The sequence below is a fragment of the Helianthus annuus genome, chromosome 9 (assembly GCF_002127325.2).
Source record: "Helianthus annuus cultivar XRQ/B chromosome 9, HanXRQr2.0-SUNRISE, whole genome shotgun sequence".
Classification (NCBI taxonomy): domain Eukaryota; kingdom Viridiplantae; phylum Streptophyta; class Magnoliopsida; order Asterales; family Asteraceae; genus Helianthus; species Helianthus annuus.
The window spans coordinates 172,954,313-172,966,381 of record NC_035441.2 but is presented as its reverse complement, the minus strand read 5'-3'; positions in this window follow the sequence as shown (position 1 = coordinate 172,966,381).

The window sequence follows — 12,069 nt, the reverse complement described above, 5'->3', positions numbered from 1 at the left end:
CCCACCTCGCCTGTGTCCTCTCATGAACCGTCTCCACCTCCTGCCCCCAACCAGCACCCCATGATTACTCGTGCTAAACTCGGTATCTCCAAACCCAACCCAAAATTCAATCTTTCCACCACTGACCATCCCTCCACCATCTCACCTCTTCCTACTTCCTACCACAAAGCCTACTCGGATCCTAATTGGCAAAAGGCTATGACCAATGAATTTAGTGCTTTGCAGGAAAACAAGACGTGGGATTTGGTCCCTAAACCAGTTGGGCCGCCAATTATATGGTGTATGTGGCTATTCAGACATAAATTCAAATCTGATGGTTCGTTGGAACGATATAAAGCACGCCTTGTGGTTAATGGCAAGTCACAAACAGTGGGTATTGATTGTCAGGAAACATTTAGTCCGGTAGTTAAGCCGGCCTCCATACGCACGGTTTTAAGTTTGGCCGTCTCACGTAATTGGCCGATACACCAGTTGGATGTCAAGAATGCCTTTCTACATGGCAATTTGGAAGAGACCGTGTACATGCACCAACCTCCGGGGTTCGTAGATAAACAATTTCCTGACTTTGTATGTCGTCTTCGAAAATCGTTATATGGTCTCAAGCAAGCTCCTCGCGCATGGTTTACCCGGTTCTCTGGTTTTCTTATTTCTCATGGTTTTCGGAGCAGCATTTGTGATTCGTCACTGTTCATTTACCGACGGGGTAATCGCATGGCATACCTCCTTTTATATGTGGATGACATTGTTCTCACAGCTTCTGATTCAATGCTGCTTACCTCCATTATAACCATGTTGTCCAGAGAATTTGCAATGACAGACTTAGGTCAGCTTCATCACTTCTTGGGTATTACTGCCACTCGGGATTCTACGGGATTATTTTTGTCTCAAGCTCAATATACCCGTGATATTTTGAATAGGGCAAACATGACAGGCTGCAAACCATGCGCTACTCCTTGTGACACCAATTCTAAACTTTCGGCTTCTGACGGTGAACTCATAGCGGATGCTACTTTATATCGCAGTCTTGCCGGGGCTCTACAGTATCTCACCTTCACTAGACCTGACATCACCTATGCTGTTCAACAGATATGCTTGTTTATGCACGCCCCTCGGGAACCCCATTTTGCCTTTCTCAAACGTATACTACGGTATTTACAGGGCACTATCACTCATGGTCTTCGGTTGTCGGCTAACTCCTCCACACGCCTAACGGCATATTCTGACGCCGATTGGGGTGGGTGTCCGGACTCTCGACGCTCAACCTCCGGCTACTGTGTATTCTTGGGTGACAATTTAATTTCATGGTCTTCTAAAAGGCAACATACAATCTCCAGGTCTAGTGCAGAAGCTGAATACCGAGGAGTTGCTAATGCTGTGGCTGAAGCCAGTTGGCTTCGTAATCTACTTCTTGAACTTCACGTTCCTATTGTCAAAGCCACTATTGTCTATTGTGACAATATTTCTGCAGTATATCTGTCCGAGAATCCTGTTTAACATCATCGGACGAAACATGTCGAGTTAGATATTCACTTCGTCCGTGAAAAGGTTCAAATTGGTCATGTTAAGGTTCTTCACGTGCCTTCCTCCTCTCAGTTTGCTGACATCTTTACTAAGGGCCTTCCCCGGACATTATTTGAAGATTTTCGATCCAGTTTAAGTGTCCTTCCTATGACGCTAAAACTGCGGGGGACTATTAGAATAGTATATTATGCACATATTTTAGGAGAGATTATGTACCTTTATTACGTTGATTATTTCCTTGTATATTGTACTTTCTCTCCCTATTTAAAGGGTCCTTATGAATGAGAGGAGATACGAACAATTATAGAACCATAACAATCTTTAAAACAATCACGCGTGATATGGTTGACGCGTTATCAAATCAACGAGTGATGAGAAGTGGCGGTGGTGTATAATTGATGAGGACGAGTGATGGGGGTGGTATAACGGACCACCCCGGGTCCCCTTATAGTCGTAGTTTTGAATAACGCTTGTGGCCAACAAGCAACAGCTGCCACACCATGCCATTATTTTCTAAATTTTTACCTTAAGGAAACAGAAAACATTAGTGACTATTTTCAACTGAAATAAATCCTAAAAACATTATTATCAAAATTCTTAACATAAAAAAAGATAAGAAACATGACAAATGAAAGGTACTTTTGTGGATATAGTTATAATAAAATTTGTTTTAGTAAAAATCTTTGAAAAAATTGCTTTATTTTGTAATATCTTGAAAGGGAAAGAAGTAATGCAATGCCGGTTTTCGGAGACAAAAACGTTATACAAGTCGATTTCAAAATTATTGCTAGTCACTATAAAAGCATTATTAGTAGTCAAAATAATAATGTTTAAAGGTGATCGATATATATTTTGTTTTGAGTTAATCATGTTCTTATTAACTAAACTTTTTTGTCACACTTCCATTATACATAAATCAACCAAGACACATGAGGGGCATTAACAATTCCGTAAGAGATTTTAAATCTTACATATATCTTTATCTTTATCTGTAAATATAAAGGAAAAAAAGTGTATATATAGTAGTATTCCTGTTTTATGATATTTGTAGACACAGAGATAATCTTGTATAAAGTATTTTTTTAATGAGTAAAATGCTAAAATCGCCCCTGTGGTTTGACTCAAATTGCTAGATCAATCCAAAATCAACTTTTTTTGCTAAAACAGTCACTGAGCCTAGTTTCTGTTGCTATTTCAGTCCAATAAATTAACACCGTTAGAACCTCCGTTAATGAATGGGTAAAACTGCTAAATTCGTCCCTGAGGTTTGATTCAAGTTGCTAGATCAGTCCAAAATCAAGTTTTTTGAATTTGTTAATTATAAACTTATTTAGGTATATAATTTTTCTAGACTTGCATTAATTTTTTGAATTTGTTAATTATAAAGTTATTTAGATTATAAACTTATTTAGGTATATAATTTTTCTAGACTTGCATTAATTTTTTGAATTTGTTAATTATAAACTTATTTAGATTATAAACTTATTTAGGTATATAAATCATTAATATCACAAGAGAAAAAATCCTTTTGTTAGTTATTTTGAAAAATTATTTGTTAGTTATTTTGATTATTATTATTATTATTATTATTATTATTATCATTAAATGTTTACTAATTATATACTTAAGTATTTAAATAAGATAATACTTAATTTAATTTAAATAAAATTAGTTTTAAAAATATAAATGTAGCTTTTTTGAAGAGCGTAATTTAATCGACCCAGCCTTAAATACTGATTTTATTTTGATGTTGTTGTTGTTGTTGTTACCATGTAAATATTTAGTATTTATTTAAGGATTTAAATAAGACAACAGTTAATTTAAACAATATTTAGTTATGAAAAATACAAACATTATATGTAAATTTAAATATTAAGAAATTAACATAAGTTTTATTTGTTTTTATTTAATTTGTAATATTTAATATTTATCAATTATTTTAATTTAATATTTGTATTATAAAGTTCTTTTATTCATTTTTTCTACTTAATTAAGTGGTTTCTTATTTAATAATACTTATCATTCAGGTGAGGTCGGACAACATGTCGTGCCAGAACAAGTCACATAAAAAGGATTATTTTGGTTTGAGTCAAAACGGGTTCGGGTCAAACCAGTGTTTAAGACAGGTCAAATAAAATTGCGCTCTCCAAAAGAGCTACATTCTGTTTATATTTTTTATAACTAAACACAAATTTAAATTATATATTTAGGGTAGACTTGTAATTTATCTTAAATTTTAAGACATTTAAGAAAATATATAATGCATTTGGTACAAGTATTGATGCATTAAGAACCTGTCATTTACCATTTTTTTCTCTTGTGATATTAATGATTTATTCAACGAACATAAATATAACTGGACCCGCCTTAAATAAGTTTATAATCTTGTGATATTAATGATTTATATACCTAAATAAGTTTATAATCTACATAAGTTTATAATTAACAAATTCAAAAAATTAATGCAAGTCTAGAAAAATTATATACCTAAATAAGTTTATAATCTACATAAGTTTATAATTAACAAATTCAAAAAATTAATGCAAGTCTAGAAAATTATATACCTAAATAAGTTTATAATTAACAAATTCAAAAAACTTGATTTTGGACTGATCTAGCAACTTGAATCAAACCTCAGGGACGAATTTAGCAGTTTTACCCATTCATTAACGGAGGTTCTAACGGTGTTAATTTATTGGACTGAAATAGCAACAAAAACTAGGCTCAGGGACTGTTTTAGCAAAAAAAGTTGATTTTGGACTGATCTAACAATTTGAGTCAACCCTCAGGGGTGATTTTAGCAGTTTACTCTTTTTTAATTGTAGGAGTTAGGGGTGTGCAAAACACCGAATTAAACGAACCATAACCGAATTAATCGACAAAACCGAACCAAATAAAAAACCGGTGGGTCGGTTAATGGTTGTTTTGAAAACCGAAAGTAGCGGGTCGGTTATGGTTATCATTTTTTCCATACACACCATAACCGAACCGAACCGACATGTAATAAATCTTTGTAGGATTTATGACTTTTCACCATATTTTTAATATTTGATGTTTTTTACTGAAGATTTTTAGTACTTATGGGTTTTCATATCATTTTGTGGATTTGGTTGAATGTTTATTTGAATTTATGGAATGTATCATATCACTTTATTTGAATATTCGATAATAATTGGTATTAATATTATAGATTATATGTATTTTTTAATACTATGTAATATACTAGTATATACAAATATGCAACAACAATTTATTCTATGTTAAAAAAAATTAAGTTACTTTAGCTAAGCTAAATACACGGTTAACCACCCATAACTGACCCGCTATAACCATCAAAACCGAATAACCATAACCACCATAACCGATCGGTTATGATTATGGTTATCCAATAACCGACATCACATTTATAGTTATGGTTTTTGATCAAAACCGACCCAAACCCGACCCATACACACCCCTAATAGGACTGTACGAGATAATATATATCATTGATTTAAGAAATTAATGGTTTTGGTCTTCAAATAGCTGAATCACGTTCAAAAATAATTGGGGAAAAGATAAAACAGGAAAAATCACTATTCTTGACTTTGAAACTCATTTCATTCGTGATTTTAGACAAAACATGAAAAATCACTATTATTGACTTTTAAACTCATTTCTCTTGTGATTTTAAACATCAATAACTTTTTCGTATGTTTATGTATAAAAAAATTACATCATAAAAAGGAGAATTTTATTCTCTTTAAATGCGTAATCTTTTGCTATAGTTTTTTTTTAATATTTTACAAGTTACGTGATTACTTATATTTGAATAACATTACGTGATTTTTTGTATAATGTTACAAAATTAGGATAAAAATCAAATACAAATAAAGTTAACGTACAAAACGTACGAACTGAAGGAAAAGACAAAAAGCACGGTAGCATTTTTGTAATTATCAGTAACTATCAAAATTACTCTTGTTGGGTAATTTTGATCTTTTGTAGAGTAATTTTGTAAAATGTTCTTGTAGAGTAATTTTGTTCTTGTAGGGTAATTATCAAAATTACTCTACACGTGTATCAAAATTACTTTGCATCAAAATTACTTTGCAACAAAATTACTTTTACAAGTGAATCAAAATTACCCTGCAATTTTATCAAACAACATACAATTCAAAATTACTCTACAAATGATCATGTAGAGTAATTTTGATCTTGTGTATTTAGTTATGGGGTTTAGCTTTATGGTTTAGTTTTTAGCTTTTAGTTTGGGTTGGGGGGGGGGGTTAGGTTTTTATTTTATTATATATATATATATATATATTTTTTTTTTTTGGGGGGGGGGTAGTGTAATTTTGATAATTACCCTACAAGACCAAAATTACTCTACATAAACATTTTACAAAATTACTCTACAAAATATCAAAATTACTCTACAGTATCATTTGTAGAGTAATTTTGATAATTACCCTACAAATAGATAATTACAAAAATTCCACCGCCTACTTTTGTCCTTTTCATGCAATTCGTACGTTTAGTTTATTTGTACAGTAACTTTCCCCTACAAAATTATATACCAGTATGTAATTACGTAATATGCATTTTACTCTAAGACAAGTATAACATTACGTAATTTTGTAAGTTATGTGATTATGTACCAATACGTAATGACGTAACACTACTTGACTATTTACCATTACATAATTACGTAGCGTACATATTTACATGGACCATTATACCCATGCCTTAGTGTACATGTGTCAACTTTTTGTCGTTTTCTGTACTTTGTACGAATCAGATCGGCCCAACCATTTTGAGGGCCCAAAGCAAAGCATTAATCTGGGCTTTTTTTTCAAAAAAGTTGAGTTCTTACTTTTCATTATATTATATTATATTATATATTGTTGTTGAAAACGATAAATATTAATTTTATTTTTAAAATAATATATAGTTTTTTAATATTTAACTATTTTAATATTATAATACCTTATTGTTATTGTGACAACCCTCACTAAACCAGGTATCCGTACGATTTAATTAATAAATAATTGCTGCTTAATTACTGTGCTTAACTGAAATTGCCAATGAACTGCTACTTGATTTCTAGCACTTGTATATTCCTGCATCATACTTTGATTTCCGTCACTACATTATTTACATGTTGAACCTTAGTGACAAACATGATGCACTAAAGCACAGTAGCATTAGAACGGATAACCTATTGAACATGCTGATAAAGCCAGCATCAGGCAGACACTGCCTCTAAAGGCCTGTATGAGCCAGAAATATTTTACTACACCCATAGTGTGTGTAGGGATACAAGGGTTGTAGAATTGCGTCTCTAGGAATAAGATATAATGACTGGATGTGCCTAAAACGTACTCTAAGCACAAAACACAGCACTTTTATTAACATACTAGCTTCTGGCTAACTGATAAAGTGCCAAAACATGAGAAAAGTATTCCTGACACTTTGGGAAATAAATAGTGTCACTAAAAATATTATTAACGACGCTTAAAAGCTTACTTAAACACTTTAACGGATTACCATCCAACCGAACAACCGGACTAAACCCGGAACATGAAAATATGGCCAATAATATTATTGATCTTTTTCTGAGTCAGTTAGGGTCCCTGATTACCCTAACACCCACGTTAAAGCGCAACATGTAACTAACTAAGTTAACCCCTAATCTAACTTGGTTTAAAGTAACTAGACACTAACTATATGGTTAAAATCGAACTAGGGACCCCCCCCTTTGGGCCGATCGGTCACATTGTGACCAAGTGTAGTACCAATTTGATTATTATAATCACATATGTTGGATATCAAGAGGACATTGAATCCAATGGTCGATAATCTTGATTTTGCCTATAAATACTTGAGATTACACATGAGATTTCATTCACCACATTCACCAACACACTCTACTCTCTCTCTCTAAGAAAGTCACGGCCGAACACCCCTCTTGCCATCCATCCATTTTCGACTTCCACTCTCTTCATTCCAAGCATACACAAGTGTTCAAGGTCACGCATAGGGAGTCTTGGGGCAAACGGAAGCGGAAGGACCTCGTTATCTTGCTTTTATCCACCACATTTTCGCCTAGATTCTTCCCTAGCCCCGAGCTAGAGGTATAACACTTAAAACTCATTCTTGAACATATCTAAAGTGGTTAATAAGATTTGTAACGGTTAAAAGTCGGAAACTTGCATTTTGAATCTTTAAAGTTTGCTAAAACATGAATATTGATGGTTAAAAGCTTAATACTTGTGTAAAGGTTGTAGTATTTGAAAGTGGTGATTATTGAGGCCCGATCTACGTAGTGGTAGCTCGGATCATCGTTTAACCCGACTTTGTTAAGATCATAGATCTTGACATAAGCTTGTTTCTATCGGTACAAGGGTTAAAAGGTGAAACTCTACCACACGAAAAACATGAACTTGTGTAAAAGTATTTTTACTTGTAAAATAGTGTTTAAAACTAGCGGATCTACGTACTGCAAGTGGTATTTTCAAAGGACCAAGTGTCGAGAAAATCATGTTTTATAAAAGTCGGATGACACCCTAACAAATATGATTTTTACAAACCACAAGTGTATAAACACTTGTGAAATGAAAAGTTTCGACAAAATAACAATCTTTGAGAAAGATGACGGGAAGTTGTAAAGGATGATTTATTCTAAAAACGAGGTTTTTACAAGATTAAGCTACTTTATATAAAGATCCACCAAATATAACAGGATCTACACTATAGTTTTCGGAAAAACTACAAGTTCATGTGATTATGCGATTTACATACTTGTTGACTAGTTTGATGTGTCGGAAATTGATTGATTGATTAAATAAGTGTTGAAATGATTTTGTAAAAGAAAATGATACGCTAGAAAGCGTGGCCACCTCCAGTTACAGGGGAAACTCTGGCGAAATTTTTCTAAAAATATAACACTTAGAATTATTTACAAGTGTTAGAATTATTTTTGATATGTTTTCAAAATATATTTCGCCACGACTTTATTTACAAATATTCGGAGGTGGGATTTTCATAAAACTAAACGTGACAAATATATATTTGGTAAATATAATTTTTCACAACACTGTTTATGATTATTTTGTGAAAATACACAAATATTATTTTTAGAGTAAAAATAATATTTCGAACGATAACAGCTCCAAAATAATACAAACGCTTACACGACAAACATATAAGTTACACCGGTAATTATTATTACCACTTAATCGTTAAAACGTAACTTACGCATTACGGAAATATTCATGAACGCGTATCTTGTCGACGCATTATTTTGGAAATATTATGTGAAGTGAAAATATAATATTTTTGAGAAAAATATTTATATTTTGGAAGTAGAAGTAAAAATATATTAAGTGGGACTTAATGATATAATACAAATACACATGTATTAAATCCCCCATCCTTGGGAAGGAGATTAACTACCAAGTACATGCAAAATATAAACACGAAATAGTTGTCTAACTATTTCCCAAAAATCTAAACTATAAAGCTAAGGCACGGCCACCCGTCTAATAGAATTAGCACATGTAGGTCGTTGCACAACTGCCTGACATTCGGAGTACTTGGTATAGCGACGCACTGACTGTGAGTTCATGTCCCCCTTTTCTCTTAATTGTTTTCAGTTTTCTAAACTGCGGGGGTGAAATACATGTTACATTGATTATGAATACTTTATACATGGTATGGTTAGCGTAAGGAGGTTTGTTACTTAGATCATGTGAGTGGGTAGGCGGAAACTTGAGGCCATTAATCCTCATGGTAGGACCGAGGGACAGGAGCGGTAGATCTATCTGGGTGTAGCAAGCCCAGCCCCAGGTCCAGCATAACGGACCTCGGGGTGACTTAGTGCCCGACGCATAAATCCGCTAGGTTTGAGTCTTCCTACTTGCACTTCACACATATCAATGGCCTTGCAAACCATTGGTGATCTCTTTTTCCTTATTTGCTACATACCAGGATTTTTGATAAATACAAAGGTTTGTTTACTCACTTTCGCATGAACTCGCTCAACATTATTGTTGATTTTTCAACTTACATGTATTTCAGGGAATTAAAAGATCTGGCACGGTATGACATGTTTTCCGCTGCATTAGTCACCGAGGTCATCCAGGGTTCGGGGAATGTGACTCTTTCCTGGACAAGTCACAGTCCTTGAATCATGTTTATGTTAAGATTGAATTTGTAATGTTTGGTGAACAAGTTTATGGTTGTTAGGGTGTTATCCCGTTAAGACAATGTTATGGTATTTTTATTTTAATGGATGATCTTGCATATTTTTAATTCATATAGCTTTGTTATGATTAAGCTATGGTATTAAGAAGTCACACCAAATTAACCACGCTTCCGCAAAGCCAGGGTGTGACAGCTTGGTATCAGAGCTCTGATCATAGCGAACTAGGATTCCTTCTCGAGTCTAGACTATGATCACTAGGGCTCTCACGAAAACATTTTTACTGCATACCACCTAAGTCCAGATCCAAAACCTTTTTATAAACAAATGTTGAGCGCATTTTATTTATTATTTTTAGGCTCAGTCTGGGAGGCTGAGGCTCGGTCTGGGAGACTGAGGCTCGGTCTGGGAGGCCGAGGCTCGATCTAATGGATCGAGGTAGTTGTCTAGTGGGACTAGGGAGTCAGTCTGGGAGGCTGGAGATTTGGCTAGTGGGACTAGGGAGTCAGTCTGGGAGGCTGGGAGATTTGGCTAGTGGGACTAGGGATCAGTCTGGGAGGCTGGGAGATTTGGCTAGTGGGACTAGGGAGTCAGTCTGGGAGGCTGGAAGAATTGGCTAGTGGGACTAGGAAGAACAGTCTGGGAGGCTGGGAGGCTAGTGGGACTAGGAGAATTATGTGATATTTTACTTGGTGACTTATGTGATTACCTGATTGTATGACTGATTATTTGTGCATATTTGTGCTTGTGTTACAGACACATGGACTCACCAGGCACAGGTGACTCGGACACCACCGGGCCCCTACCTATCGTATCTGATGACCTCCCATCTTCGGAGCATGAGGTACATACATCTGATTCCACCAGCACGGACGACGACGACTTCCAGCCCTTCGCACTACCCGAGGGTGCTGATGAGCTTGCGGATGGCCCCCCTGCTGAGTACTTACCCCTAGTAGTGATTCCGGCTCCTATACCTTTGGCCGTTTATCCCGCATATGACTTACTACTTGACGCCGAGGCTGACGGCGATATCGATCTGTTTGAGGATGAGCCTATCGGGGATGAGATCCCGGACGCAGCCCTACTTCCTGCTGGCGATCTTCTGATGATCGCTGATGCCCCTGCCGAGGACTCACCCACACATTCACCGGTCCCAGACTCCTTTGAGTCTGTGGCTTCCGCACCTTCTCACGAGGTGAGCGCACAGCACTTCGCACACGACTCGGACCCTGACCAGGCATCCTCAGCTGCACCTATTCCGAGCTTTGCATTTGAGCATGACGACATAGAGGATTCTGATCCCATTTTTCCTCCGGGATTCGACCCGGATCATGATATTGAGTTTATCCCGATGGACCAGCTCATGGAGGATCCCGCTGATCCAGTTGACCCTATTGATCCTGAGTTCGATTTTGATATGGCTTTTGATGACCATGAGCCTGCCTTGGCTCCTGAGCAGGCAGCTGCTCTAGATCCTATGCCCGAGCATGACCCCGTACATGCTGGCATCCCAGTTGAGCCCGTTCTAGCTGACCCGCCCGTTGATGATCATCTGGAGGATGATCATGTTATTGTTGTCGATCCTGTTGTTCCTCCACCTTTTGTTGCTGATATACCTGTTGAGCACATTGCACCAGTTGATCCTATCGTTGCTCCCCCATTTGATCCCATCCCACTTGAGCCTGAGCACGCACTATTTGCAGACCACATGGATCCACCGGATGAGCATGCACAGCACGGTTGGATACCTGCTGATGAGGACGTTCCACCTTTGCCCCCTCATATCCCTGTTACACGACCTGTTGATTTCACTTTTCAGGTTCCTCAGTTTGTACCTCCAGCGAGGCCTGGAGAGGGCTCTTCAGCCCATCCTTTTGGGCACGTACCGATGTCTATTCCCTTCATGCCCCAGATGTCATCTGTTCCACCCTCTACTTCACCATTTCATGTGGCACCATTTGACCCCACCAGTGAGCCTTTGCTTTGGTCGACACCACCAGCCATGCCACCTACTGATCCGTACCATCCGTTTCATGTGGGACACACCATAGAGGACGTTTTGATGTCCTTCGTTCATCAGCACGAGTCACACACGCAGCGTCTCCAGGAGCTCGAGAGAGCTCAGCTGCCACCATGTTCATGCCATGGTCAGATACACTCTCCTCTTCAGCCATGTCGATCATTACCCCCAGATTTTGCTGCTCGTCTCTTTACACTAGAGCAGCAGGTTGCCTCTGTCATTCGCACTCAGCAGGCTATGGAGGAGGACTGGCTTCAGCTACGCCGCTTGCTTTACACTTACTTTCCCCCTCCTCCACCACCATCTGTATAAGAGCTCATCAGTACTGCTTGTGTAGACG